This window comes from Pseudorca crassidens, chromosome 4, assembly GCF_039906515.1.
Source record: "Pseudorca crassidens isolate mPseCra1 chromosome 4, mPseCra1.hap1, whole genome shotgun sequence".
Lineage (NCBI taxonomy): Eukaryota > Metazoa > Chordata > Mammalia > Artiodactyla > Delphinidae > Pseudorca > Pseudorca crassidens.
Genome location: NC_090299.1, coordinates 94,601,848 through 94,615,400, shown reverse-complemented (window position 1 = coordinate 94,615,400; position 13,553 = coordinate 94,601,848).

Below are 13,553 nucleotides of genomic sequence, written 5' to 3'. Positions count from 1 at the left end.
ACCCCTACAACTATTCTCTCATTGGTTCCCCCTCTTCCCGTTCATCCTCCTCACAATTTGCAAAATGTGTGAAACAGAAGTTTAAATGTGCTGATTCTCTAAGTGGGGAGATTCTAAGTAACGTGGCTGGAATGATGAACAGGAGCACCAGGAGAGGATAAATGAGGTGCATTTTAGACACATCTCCCCATCACATGGTGTACAGTCCTCTGGGTTTTCCATGCATGTTTTAGCTGTAGGAAGATCCCTTGAACCTGCAGATTTGGGACCCATTGAATGGGTACCAGGTAGTATTACTTTAAAGGGTGTGCATTTCCTCACCCAACCTCACATTTCTCTTAGCACGAACAGTTTCCAGCCTTATGTGTCATCCTGCTGTGGGTCTAGATGTGTTCAATCCATGTTGCATCACCGTCCCTGAGGAAAAGTTGTAAGAGGTTTTCTCTGTCTCTCTGTCGTTTATTTTTTTCAATTTATTACTATATTGGTTACAGCTGATTTTCAAAGCTCTGTTTCTTGCTGCTGTACATCCACTTGATTCACATACAGAGAGACATCAATAAATTCTTTTTCAGATTCTTACCAGTCATATATATTCTTTTCCGGTGACTTGAGTGTGCTGAGTGCAGTTCTTTTAGCTACCGTGTAGGCCTTGTTGATTATCAGTTTGGTATTTGGAATGGTATCTTTGCTAATTTCAACCTCCTGGATGATGCCTCACCCCTCCCCACCTTTCCCGTTTAGCAGCCTTACGCGTGTTTTCTACATACTTGACTATGTTTTTCTTTTGTAATTTATTTCATGTGTAGCCATTTTGGATTCCACCTTTAAGTGATATCTTATGATATGTGTCTTTTTCTTTTTGAATTATGTCACTTAGAATGATCATACGTAACTCCTCCGGAGTTGTTACAACTGGCCATATTTCATTGATTTCCAGGCTGAGTAATATTCCACTCTACATAAGTACCACATCTCTATCCATTTTTTCCCTCCAGAGACATTTAAGTTATATCCTAGTCGAGGATCTTTTAAACAGAGAGGCAGTAAACATTGGGGTGCCTGTGTCCTCTCGATTTTTGTTTTTCCCAAGACATACGCCCATGAGTGCAAGTGCCCTATGCTCTGTAGCTCATTTTTTAGATGCTTTAGTAAACACAATACACTTCTCCAGAATGGCCGTTGGCAATATACATTTCCACTATAAGCCTCACAGGGCTCCCTCTTCTCCTTGCCCTGTCCTGCATTTCTGGTGTTTACACTTTATGAGGATGGCTCTTCTGACTGATGCGAAGTGATATCTTTTGTAGTATTGATTTCCAGTGCCCACCTGTTTGGTTGGCTAAAAAAGTGTATGCCCTTTTCTTGAATATATACAGAAAAAAACGCATACAGCCTTTTTGGCCAACTGCAATGTTGGCAATGTTCAGCCCCTTTTCTTGTGCTTAATGGCGAGTCCTTTCTACCTCCTCAAATCCCTTTCCTGCCATTCTCCCTTGCTTACCAATCCTTTTCTCTGACTTTCCTCAAGACATTTTTCAGTGATAGATATTTTCAACTCTGCAGTTTCGTGAATTTTACTGCCCCTGAGTTCCATTGTTCAACTTGTGTTTATGGGAACTGGCCACAAAGCAGTGGGATTTCCTCAAGCCCTATACTGTTTCCATGGGCAACCCTAGCCTTTGGTCAATTCGTCTTCCTGATTGGAAATTAGAGTGACATGTGCCTGTCTGAACACCTAGGACTTGTCTCTCATTGTTCCTCATCCTTCCGCTTCATCCTCTGGACAAATTCCAAACTGTACGCAACAGGATGTTGACAGTGCTGACATCTCCAAGTGGGGAGACTGTTAGTAAAGACGCTGGAGGGGTGAACCCGAGCACCAGGAGATGAGGAGATGAGATGCCTTTTCCAAACTCTTCCCGATCAGACGGTATACCATCCTCTGGGTGTGACAGACATGTTTTAGCAGTAGGAAGAGTCCCATTCATGTAAGGAGAACACCAGGGCTTTTTCAAAATCAGTGTCTCCCCGAAACCCAAACTGGGGAATTTTTTAAGCTACGGCTACACATATGTTCATTAAGGGCCTTGGGAAGTAGGCAGAGTCCAAACTTTAGATGTTTGAAGTCTTCAGGGTCAGAAGCACTCACCACCGGCTTCCCTTAGGTTACACTTTAACTGTCATTGATAGATGATGTCAATAAAAATATCTATTCTTTTTCCGATTATTTCCCCTTATAGGTTATTGCAAAATATTGAGTGTAGTTCCCTGTGCTATACAGTAGTTCCTTGTTGATGATCTATTTTATACATAGCAGTGTGTATGTGTTAATTCCAAACTGTTAATTTATCCCTCCTCCCACCTTTCCCCTTTGGTAATAATAAATTATAAGATTTTATACTTCTCAGAAATGGGGGAGCTGAAAGAGAGGTATCATTTTCAATGGAAAAGCATTTAAAACAAGATTGAAGCTTTAACCAAGATTATTAGGTGTACATCCTTGGAAAGAAATCACTTCATTTCTCTAATATTGACCTGACAAATAAGACAAACCTTTTCACTGAACTTGCTTATAATAAAGTGATGGAAATATCAAATGGAAGTGTTAGAAACATCTTATTTTACCCGAGCCTTATAAACTGTTCTATGTTAACTACAGTTTGGCTCACACATCTGTTCATTGAAGTTACAATAGTCTCAATTTCTGTTACTGATCCTCCAGAGTGGACCCCAACAAGTGTCCCCCTGCCCAGTGTCATTGGGGCCAACAGATCGAGACTGAGTTTGGTTCACAAGCAAAGGAAACTTTATATTTTAAACAGAGAATGGAGAGGTGAGAGCACGCACTACCCCGTGGGCTGTGGGCTGGGCTGCTGTGTAGAGATCCTGTCAGAGTCAGTGGGAGGGAGGGGGCGGAGCACTCGAGGGCCGGGGTGGCTGCAGCTCAGCCTCTATATCTCGGAGTCTGCACTGGGCCCCAGGAGCTGAGGTGTCGACCCAGCCATTCTGCACTAGGAAATCTGGTCTGAAGTGCCGGGTGTGGAACCTCTGCATGCGGGACCCTAGGAGCACGTGAAATTAGACAAAGCACAAAGGATAAAAAAGGTCAGACTTGACTTTATTGCCCAGATTCTATTTTTATCTCCCAGGGATTTTTAATGGGCTTTGCTGGGGACAAACCCCTCCTCTGCCTTTTGTCCCGTTCCTCATTCTTGGAGTGCTGAGGGTGCAGACCCTTCTTCTGTAACTGCTGAGTGCTGAGTTGGGAGCCCTCATACCAGGGGACGAGGGTCAGAACTTCTCCCCAGCAGCCTCCAGGTGACGTTGATTGGCCCCAGGACCCCTGCCTCCCTGCTCGTCCGCCTGAGCACCAGCATTGGAAGTGTTATAGATTCTAATGACCTTTAAGGGTCCAGGAAAGAGATGTGCAGAGACGCTGTGGGGGCCGGTTTCACCCCGCCCCACATTTGTTCGGCCACCTTAGGCTGACCGTTTCTGCCAGCCTAGATGCTCTGACCAGTAGTCTGCTCTTTCTTCAATTAGGCCCCTGAATTAACGTAAAAACAGCACCAGGTGTCAGAGCCCTGCCCGCTCAACTCCCAGACAGTCCAGGGTCAATGGTGATCAAGGACCATGATGGCCACTGAGTCAACAGCCTTTTGAAGTAAACAGGAGTCCAGCCGGTCTTATTGGCCACCATCATCACGGTGTCTGTAGGCTTTTCTATGGTGACAGTGTGATATACGTTTCCCCCGCCAAGATTATTAGCTCCCCTCCGGGTGCAGTAAGTCCTGCAAGCAGTAGTCTACTCCTTCGGGACACACTATTGTTGTTTTATGAGAGAAACTCCAGGTCAAGTGATGTTCACACGAGTCGTCATGGTGCCCTGTTGCCCCCGGTTATCTCTCTGGATGTTGGAGTTGGAGGGCCTCCTCACTCGAGGTCGGTGTGCCCACGGAGTGAACCCTGCAACTTCAGGGCATGGTTGGTGATTAGGATCACCACGTGGGGTCCTTTTCCCTTAGGAGAGAGGTGGCCTTTTGGGCTGCTGATTTTCAGGTTTTTAGATACCGCCAGTATCTTGGCCAGATGTGGCAGTGGGCCAAGCCCCTTGGTGACTGTAGTTTATCCTACCTGGATGGCATTCTTGTGTTGTTCCATTTCAAGTGGTCCCAGTTTTTGCACTAATTCTCCAATGGCGACTCACCTTTCACCGGGAATGGAAAGGTCAAAGGGTTTAGCTCAATTAGGGAGTTCCAGGGCAAGGGTCTGAATTGACTGCTCTTTCCATTCTTGAAAGGCCACTTCTGGATTCTGTTCAAAAGGATCATCATCTTTTCCTTTCAGTGTTTCATATAGAGGCCCAGCTAGTAGACTGTAGTTAGGGATCCAGAAGCAGCAAACCCTGGCCTCCCCAGGAACCCCTAAGCTGTCTTCTAGTTTTAGAAAGGGGTAAGGCTGCAAATGGTTTCTTCCCTTTCCTGGGATGGGCTTCTCTGACCTTCTGTGAGAATGAAGCCCAGGCAGGTCACCGCAGTCTGTGATATTTGAGCTTTTTCTTGGACAACTTCTATCCTTTATTGGCTTGGTAGTTCAGAGGCCTCCTTAGTAGGGCTGGCGATCAGAATGTCATCTGCATATTGAAGGAGGGTTTCCTTTTCCAGAGGTAGAACTTTTTGGTCTTTAGCTAAGCTTTCCCCAAAGATGGTGTGGGAATTTTTGAACCCTTGGGGCAAGACGGCCCGGAAGTATTGTTTTAGTTGTATGTTGAGTCCTGCCACTCACAAGCCAAAATTTCTTGTGACTCTGGGACTAATGGAATACAAAAGAAGGCATCATTGAGACTAATACAGAATACCATGTCCTGGTGGTTGGTAGAATGACCAGCAGGGTGTAGGAATTAGGAGCAACTGGAGGTATATCCTCGGTGGCTTCACTGACTGTCCTGACATCCTTTACCAGGTCCCCAGCAGCCCATGGGGCTCTCGTGGTCAGGCCAATCCCAGGATATGGAGCTCTCCTGGGCAGGTACCCCACCCCCAACCCAGCCCACGGGGCTCTCGTGGTCAGGCCTCTCCCAGGATACAGAGCTACCCTTGCAGGTACCGTGGCAGGGCTGGGCACACAGGAACCGTGCACATAGCTCTCACTGAAGAGCACCCCCATCTCACCTGTCGCTCAGAGCTGACACAGAGCACCTCAGAGCAGGACTTGAACTAACAAACAGCAGCTCCGACAGGTCTGTGACCCTGGGCATCACTCTGTGTGGCCTCCCTCCACCTGGTCTTCCAGAGACTTCCACTGCACCCGGGGCACCAGGCCTCTGTCTCCAACCACCACCCACCCCTCCTCTCCCTGACTCCTGGGTTCCTCTCATTAGGAGAGGCTTTTCTTGAAGTTGTCTCCCACTCATGGGCCAGATAAAATGATTAGAAAACAAGCCAAAGCTGCAGCCCCTTGTCTATCCTGACTCTCAGGAGCCCACACCTGTTCCTTGGACCTGGCCGGTTCAGCAAGTTCCATTTTCTGCAACTGTGAGCCCCTGAGGGGTGATGATTGGCTGACCTGGGCAGCCTTACCGTGCCGGCCAGCCCTCCCCAGGTGTGCCTGGGTTGAGATCAATATAAATACCACTCCAGGCAGCAAGAGCCCCTGCAGCTGTGCCTGACGCCATTTTCTCTGCCCTGTCAGCAGTCTCGGGGCTGGGCTGGTGGGAGGGAGTGAGAGGCCACGGCTTTGTGGGTGGCCCAGTGTGAGTGGGGCTCTGCTGGACTTTCTGCAGCAGTTGCCAGGCTGCCACCTGCTAAAGAAGAGGATGTGTCACCCATACCTGCTGCTGGAATTTCTCCCTGGGCAGAGGTGAGGAAGGAAAAAAGCAGTGGGAGCAGGGACAGGACGGGTATCTCAGGCAGGGAAATGGAAATCTTCCAGAAGAGCACCCAGGACCAGGGCCATCCTGGCTGGCCTGCAGGCACCAAGTCAGCTGGCATGCTGTCACTCATGTGGCTCCATGGCCCTTCCTCTAGGCTTTCAAGTCCTTGTATATATTCAGGTGTTTTACCTGGGAAGGGTGGGAACAGTTCAACAGCAACTGGCCTGGGGCTCAGCTCACGTTCACTCACAGATGCCTCGGCACGGTGCCCCAGCTTTGCAATGAGGACGCTTGTTGTGTGGGGGCTGCTGGCTGAATGGGAGACGATTCCCCACCACTGACCAACTTCAGAATTGTTTACAACTGGAGCAAGGGCCCTGATACGGTTTTCCTCTGAGTAACTGGTGGGTTCTGTTTTTTTTTTCTCTTTTTCGTTTTTGGTTCAAGGTAGAATTTATTCCTCTTTTTTGTATTTACAGATATAAGCATGGAAATAATTTATTCATATAAATACATGTATGTGAAGGGAATAATTGTTTTTTCTGTTTTGTTTTTTAAATTTTATTTCTTTTTAATTTTGAATTTTATTTTATATTTTTATACAGCAAGTTCTTATTTGTTATCTATTTTATACATATAAATGTTTACATGCCAATCCCAATCTCTCAACTCCTCCCACCACCCCCCCCCAAGAGCTTTCCCCCCTTGTTGTCCATATGATTGTTGTCTACATCTGTTGCTCTATTTATGCCTTGCAAAACGGTTAATCTGTACAGTTTTTCTAGGTTCCACATATATGCATGAATATACAAGATTTGTTTTTCTCTTTCTGACTTACTTCACTCTGTATGACAGTCTCTAGATCCATCGACGTCTCTACAAATGACCCAATTTCATTCCTTTCATGGCTTAGTAATATTCCATTTTATATATGTACCACATCTTTATGCATTCGTCTGTCTGTGGGCATTTAGGTTGCTTCCATTACCTCGATATTGTAAATAGTGATGCAATGAACATTGCGGTGAATGTCTCTTTTTGATTTATGGTTTTGTCTGGGTATATGTCCAGTACTGGGATTGCTGTATCATATGGTAATTCTATTAATAGTTTCTTAAGAAACTCCATATTGTTCTCCATAGTGACTGTATCAATTTATATTCCCAACAATAGTGGAAGAGGCTTCCTTTTCTCCACACCCTTTCCAGCATTTGTTGTTTGTAGATTTTCAGATGATGCCCATTCTAACAGGTGTGAGGTGATACCTCATTGTTGAGTCCATTTCGTTGAGCAAGGGGTAGGTCTTGTCTATTACATATTTGGATTATGGAACGGTATCTGTGCTAATTTCAAACTCTGGTTTTATGCAGCACCCCAACTCACCTTTCCCCTTAAGCAAGCATAAGTTGGTTTTCTAAACTTGAGACCCTGTTCTGTTTTGTAATTCAGTTCCTGTGTAGCCAAGTTTACATTCCGTGCATTAGTGATACCTTATGATGTTTCTTTTTCTGTGTGACTTATTTCACTTAGAATCATCGTGCCTCAATCCACTCATTATGCTGGTACAGGCCTGGTGACACAGATTTCATTGCTGAGTGGTATTCTGTTGTACGTAAGTACCGCAACTTCTTTATCAATTATTTGTTCTCTGGAATATTTAACTTGTACCGTAGAAGAGGTTCCTATAAACAGAGCCATCCCAAATTTTGGGGTGGCTGTGTCTTTTTGATTTTAATTTCCCTAAGCTATAAGACCATAAGTGGAAATGCCCTAGACTCTGTTGCTTTGTTTTTCAGATGTATCAGGAAACACTATACACTTCTCCAGAGTGACTGTTGGCAATTTACATCCCGCCCATCAGCATAACAAGGCTCCTAGTTCTCCATGGCCTGTCCTGCCTTTCTGGATTTTACACTTTTTTCAGATGGCCCTTTAGACCGGGGGGAAGTGACACTTCATAGTAGTTCGGATTTCCATTGCAAGCTTGCTTGGTTTGCCAAAAAGGGCGTATGTGTTTTTTCCTGAATATATTCAGGAACAAACTCATACGCCCTTTTTTGTCACGTGCATCATTGTCGATGTTCTGCCTCTTTTCCTATGCTTTAAATGCAAATCCAGTCTACCTCCTGAAATCGGTTTCCTGAAATTCTGCCCCGCTTTCAAGTCCTCTTCGCAGCCTTACTTCAATATATTTTTGGACATTATCTGTCATTTATAACTCTGCAGGTTTGTGAATTACAGGGCCCCTGAGCTCCTTTCTTCAACTCGCTTTCTTGTGAGCTGGCCGCAAACCCGCAAGACTGCTTCACGCCCTAATCTGCTTCTGGCAGGGCACGCTGAGCCTTTGGTTAATTCCTCTTCCTGGTGGGAAATGAGTGTTAAATATGCCCGTCCAGACACCTACCTCACTCTCAACCCCTTGGTGATGTGGGTCCTCTGGTTTGTGGCCACCTTTGCTGGGTTCCTCACCTTTCGATGATGTGGCCCCACTAGTGTGAGGACACTCCTGCCTGGTTCTCATCCACGTGGTTATGTGGACCCCCTGGTGAGAGTCTGTTCCTGGCTGTGTTCCTCACCCTTCTGTGAGGGAGACCCTCTGCTGATAGGTCACTCCTGCATGGCTGGCACACATTGCCTTGGTGAAGTCAGCTGTGTGGTGGCAGTTGGAGCGTGCTGGGGATCTCCTGCCCCCGGTGATGAGAGCCCTCTTGCGTCAGGCCCTAACTGCTGGGCTCACCAACTTTTCTTAGTGAGCCCAATGATGCTTGGGCACTCCTCTTAGGACCCCATCTCCATGGGGATGTGGGCCTTCTGCTCTGAGGTCCCAACGGCTGGGTTGTTCACATTTTCATGATGTGGGCTCTCTGGTGTTAGTTCACAGAGGCCTGGATCCCATAGCCTCTGTGCTCTTGGCCGCCTGCTGGGAGGTTCCAACTGCTGGATTCCTCACTTTTTAAATTTTTTAGGCCCTCTCTTGTGAGGATCCTCCTGCCTGCCTCACTCCCAGCCCCTTCGTGATGTGTGTCCTCTGGTTTGAGGCCACATGTGCTGGGTTCCTCACCTTTCGATGATGTGGGACCAATGGTCTTAGGAGACTCCTGCCTGGTTCACATCCCCTTGGTGATGTGGGCCCTCTGTTGAGAGTCTGATCCTGGCTGGGTTCCTCACCTTCTTTGAGGTGGGCCGTCTGCTGTGAGGTCACTCCTGCCTGGCTTGCTCACCTCGCCTTGTGGACATGAGCCCTCTGGTGGCACTTGGAGCCTGCTGGGAGTCTCCTCCCCTCGGTGATGAGGACCCTCTGGCATCAGGCCCTAACTGCTGGGCTCACCACATTTTGTGATGTGCGCCCAGTGGTTCGAAGACACTCCATCCAGGTTCACATCCCCATTGGGATGTGGGCCTTCTGCTCTGAGGTCCCAACGGCTGGGTTGTTCACAGTTTCATGATGTGGGCTCTGTGCTGTTAGTTCGCTCTGGCCTGGATGTCATAGCCTCTGTGCTCTGGGCCGCCTGCTGGAAGGTTCCAACTGCTCGATTCCTCAACTTTTGTATTCTATGGGTCCTGTGTTGCGATGCTCCTCCTGCCTGCCTCACTCGCAACCCCTTCTTGATGTGGGTCCTCTGGTTTGAGGCCACATGGGCTGGGTTCCGCAACTTTCAATGATGTGGCCCCACTGGTGTGAGGACACTCCTGCCTGGTTCCCATCCCCTTGGTGATGTGGGCCTTCTGGTGACAGTCTTATCCTGGCTGGGTTCCTCACTCTTCTGTGAGGTAGGCCCTCTGCTGTGAGGTCAATCCTGCCTGACTTGCACACATCACCTTGGCGACGTGGGCCCTCTGTTGGCACATGGAGCCTGCTGGGAGCCTCCTGCCCTCGGTGATGACGGCCCTCTAGCATCAGGCCCTAACTGCTGGGCTCCCCACGTTTTCTGATGTGAACCCAGTGATGCCAGGACACTCCTGTCAGGTTCCCATCCCCATGGGGATGTGGGCTTTCTGCTCTGAGGTCCCAATGCCTGGGTGGCTCACAGTTTCATGATGTGGGCTCTCTGCTGTTAGTTCACTCCTGCCTGCATCCCATAGCTTCTGTGCTCTCGGCCGCCTGCTGGGAGGTTCCAAATGCTGGATTCCTCACCTTTTTTATTCTTTGGGCCCTCTGTTTTTAGGCTACTCCTACCTGCCTCACTCCCATCCCCTTTGTGATGTATGTCCTCTGATATGAGGCCGCATGTGCTGGGTTCTTCACCTTTCAATGATGTGGCCCCACTGGTGGGAGGACAGTCCTGACTGGTTCCCATCCCCTTGGTGTTGTGGGCCTTCTGGCAAGAGTCTCATCCTACCTCGGTTCCTCACCCTTCTGTGAGATAGGCCCTCTGCTGTGAGGTCACTACTGCCTGGTTGGCGCATGCCACCTTGTAGACGTGGGCCCTCTGTTGGCAGTTGGAACCTGCTGGGAGTCTCCTCCCCTCAGTTATGAGGGCTCCCTTGCGTCGGGCCCTAACTGCTGGGCTCCTAACATTTTCTGATATGTGCTAAGTGGTGCGAAGCCACTCCTGCCAGGTTCCCATCCCAATGGGGATGTGGGCCTTCTGTTCTGAGGTCCCAACGGCTGGGCTGCTCACAGGTTCATGATGTGGGCCCTCTGCTGTGAGTTCACTGTGGCCTGGATCCCATAGTCTCGGTGCTCTGGGCCACTTGCTGGGAGGTTCCAACTGCTGGATTCCTCAACTTTTATATTCTATGGACCCTGTGTTGTGAGGCCAGTCCTGCCAGCCTAATTCCGAAACCCTTGGTGATGTGGTTCCTCTGGTTTGAGGCTACATGTGCTGGGATCCTCACCTTTCGATGATGTTGTCCCACTGGTGTGGGGACACTCCTGCCTGGTTCCCATCCCTTGGTGATGTGGGCCCTCTGGTGAGAGTCTGATCCTGGCTGTGTTCCTCACCCTTCTGTGAGGTGGGCCCTCTGCTGTGAGGTCACTCCTGCCGGGCTGGCACACATCGCCTTGGTGACATTGGCCCTCTGGTGGCAGCTGGAGCCTGCTGGGAGCCTCCTCCCCTTGGTGATGAGTGCCCTCTAGCGTCAGGCCCTAACTTCTGAGCACCCCACGTTTTCTGATGTGAGCCCAGTGATGCCAGGACACTCCTGTCATGTTCCCATCACCATGGGGATGTGGGCCTTCTGCTCTGAGGTCCCAATGTCTGGGTTGCTCACAGTTTCATGATGTGGGCTGTCTGGTGTTAGTTCACTCTGGCTTGGATCCCCTAGCCTCTGTGCTCTGGGCCGCCTGCTGGGAGGTTCCAACTGCTGGATTCCTCACCTTTCTTATTTTTGGGCCCTCTGTTGTGAGGCTCCTCCTGCCTGCCTCACTCCCAGCCCCTTGGTGATGGGTGTCCTATGGTTTGAAGCCACATGTTCTGGGTTCCTCACCTTTAGATGATGTGGCCCTACTCATGTGAGGACACTCCTGCCTGGTTCCAATCCATTTGGTGATGTGGGCCCTCTGGTGCACGTCTGATCCTGACTGGGTTCGTCACACTTCTCTGAGGTGGGCCCTCTGCTGTGAGGTCATTCGTGCCTGGTTGGCACACATCGCCTTGGTGACGTCAGCCCTCTGGTGGCAGTTGGAGCCTGCTGGGAGCCTCCTTCCCTTGGTGATGAGGGTCCTCTGGCGTCAGGCCCTAACTGCAGGTCTCCCAAAATTTTCTGACATGTTCTCAGTGGTGCGAGGACACTCCTACCAGATTTATATCCCCATGGGGATGTGGGCCTCCTGCTCTGAGGTCCCAATGGCTGGGTTGCTCAGTTTCATGACATGGGCCCTCTTCTGTGAGTTCACTGTGGCCTGGATCCCATAGCCTCGGTGCTCTGGGCCACCTGCTGGGAGGTTCCAACTGCTGGATTCCTCACTTTTTTATTCTATGGGCCCAGTGTTGTGAGGCTACTCCTGCCTGCCTCACTCCAAGGCCCTTGGTGATGTGGGTCCTCTGGTTTGAGGACACATGTGCTGAGTACGTCACCTTTCACTGATGTGGCCCCACTGGTGTGAAGACACTCCTGCCTGGTTCCCATCCCCTTGGTGATGTGGGCCCTCTGGTGAGAGTCTGATGTTGGCTGGGTTTCTCACCCTTCTGTGAGGTGGGACCTCTGCTGTGAGGTAACTCATGCCTGGCTTGCTCATGTTGCCTTGGCAACGTGAGCACTCAGGTGGCAGTTGGGGCCTGCTGGGAATCTCCTCCCCTCAGTTATGAGAGCTCTGGATAAAACACATATGCCCTTTTTTGCCAAGTGCATTATTTTCCAAGTTCTGTCTCTTTTCCTATGCTTTAAGAGCGACTCCCGTGTACCTTCTGAAATCAGTTTCCAGCAATTCTGCCCCGCATTCAAGTCCTCTTCGCAGCCTTACTTCAGTATAATTTTGGATGATAGCTGTCATTTATAACTCTGCAGGTTTGTGAATAACAGTGTCCCTGAGCTCCTTTCTTCAACTCGCTTTCTTGTGAGCTGGCCGTAAAACTGCAGGATCTCTTCAGGTCCTAATCTGGTCCCAGCATGGCATGCGGAGCCTCTGGTTCATTCGTCTTCCTGGTGGGAAATGAGAGTTAAATTTGCCCGTCCAGACACCTACAGATAGTCTCTCATTGGTTCTCCTTATTCCTGTTCATATTCCGAAGAAATTGCAAACTGGGCCAAACAGGAGGTTAAAGGCACTGACTCTCCAAGTGGGGAGAGTGTTAGTAAAGCGTCTGGAATGTTGCACCCGAGTACCAGGGGATGAAAACTGACCCATTTGAACACGTTTCCTGATCACACGGTGGATCATACACTGGGTTCCACATGCATGTTTTAGCTGAAGGAAGAATCCCTTAACCCTGGAGAGTTGAGACCCATGGAATGGGTACCATGCAATATGACTTCAAAGGGTCTGCATTTGCTCACCGAACCTCACCAATCTTATCACTGCTGCGTTTATGCCGCTGTACACACGCTTGATTCTCTTTCGGAGACATATAAATCCATAGGTTTTAAGATTCTTACTTGTCAGGTATATTCTTAGGCGTTTAATATGGGGTGTTGAGTCCACTTCGTTGAGCAAGGAGTAGCTCATGTCTATTACATATTTGGTTTATGGAACGGTATCTGTGCTAATTTCAATCTCTGTTTTTATGCAGCACCCCAACTCACCTTTCCCCTTAAGCAAGCATAAGTTGGTTTTCTACATTTGAGACCCTGTTCTGTTTTGTAATTCAGTTCCTGTGTAGCCAAGTTTACATTCCGTGTAGTAGTGATATCTTATGATGTTTCTTTTTCTGTGTGATTTATGTCACTTAGAATCATCGTACCTGAATCCACTCATTATGCTGCTATGGGCCTGATGACATAGATTTCATTGCTGAGTTATATTGCATTGTACGTAAGTACCACAAATTCTTTATCCATTTTTCGCTTTCTGTGATATTGAACTTGTACCGTAAACGAGGTTCTTGTAAACAGAGCTGTCCCAAACATTGGGGTGGCTGTGTCTTTTTGATTTTAAATTCCCTAAGCTATAGGACCATAAGTGGAAGTGCCCTAGGCTCTGTTGCTTTGTTTTGTAGATGTTTCAGGAAACACCATACACTTCTCCAGAGTGGCTGTTGGCAATTTACATCCCGCCCATGAGCATAACAAGGCTCCC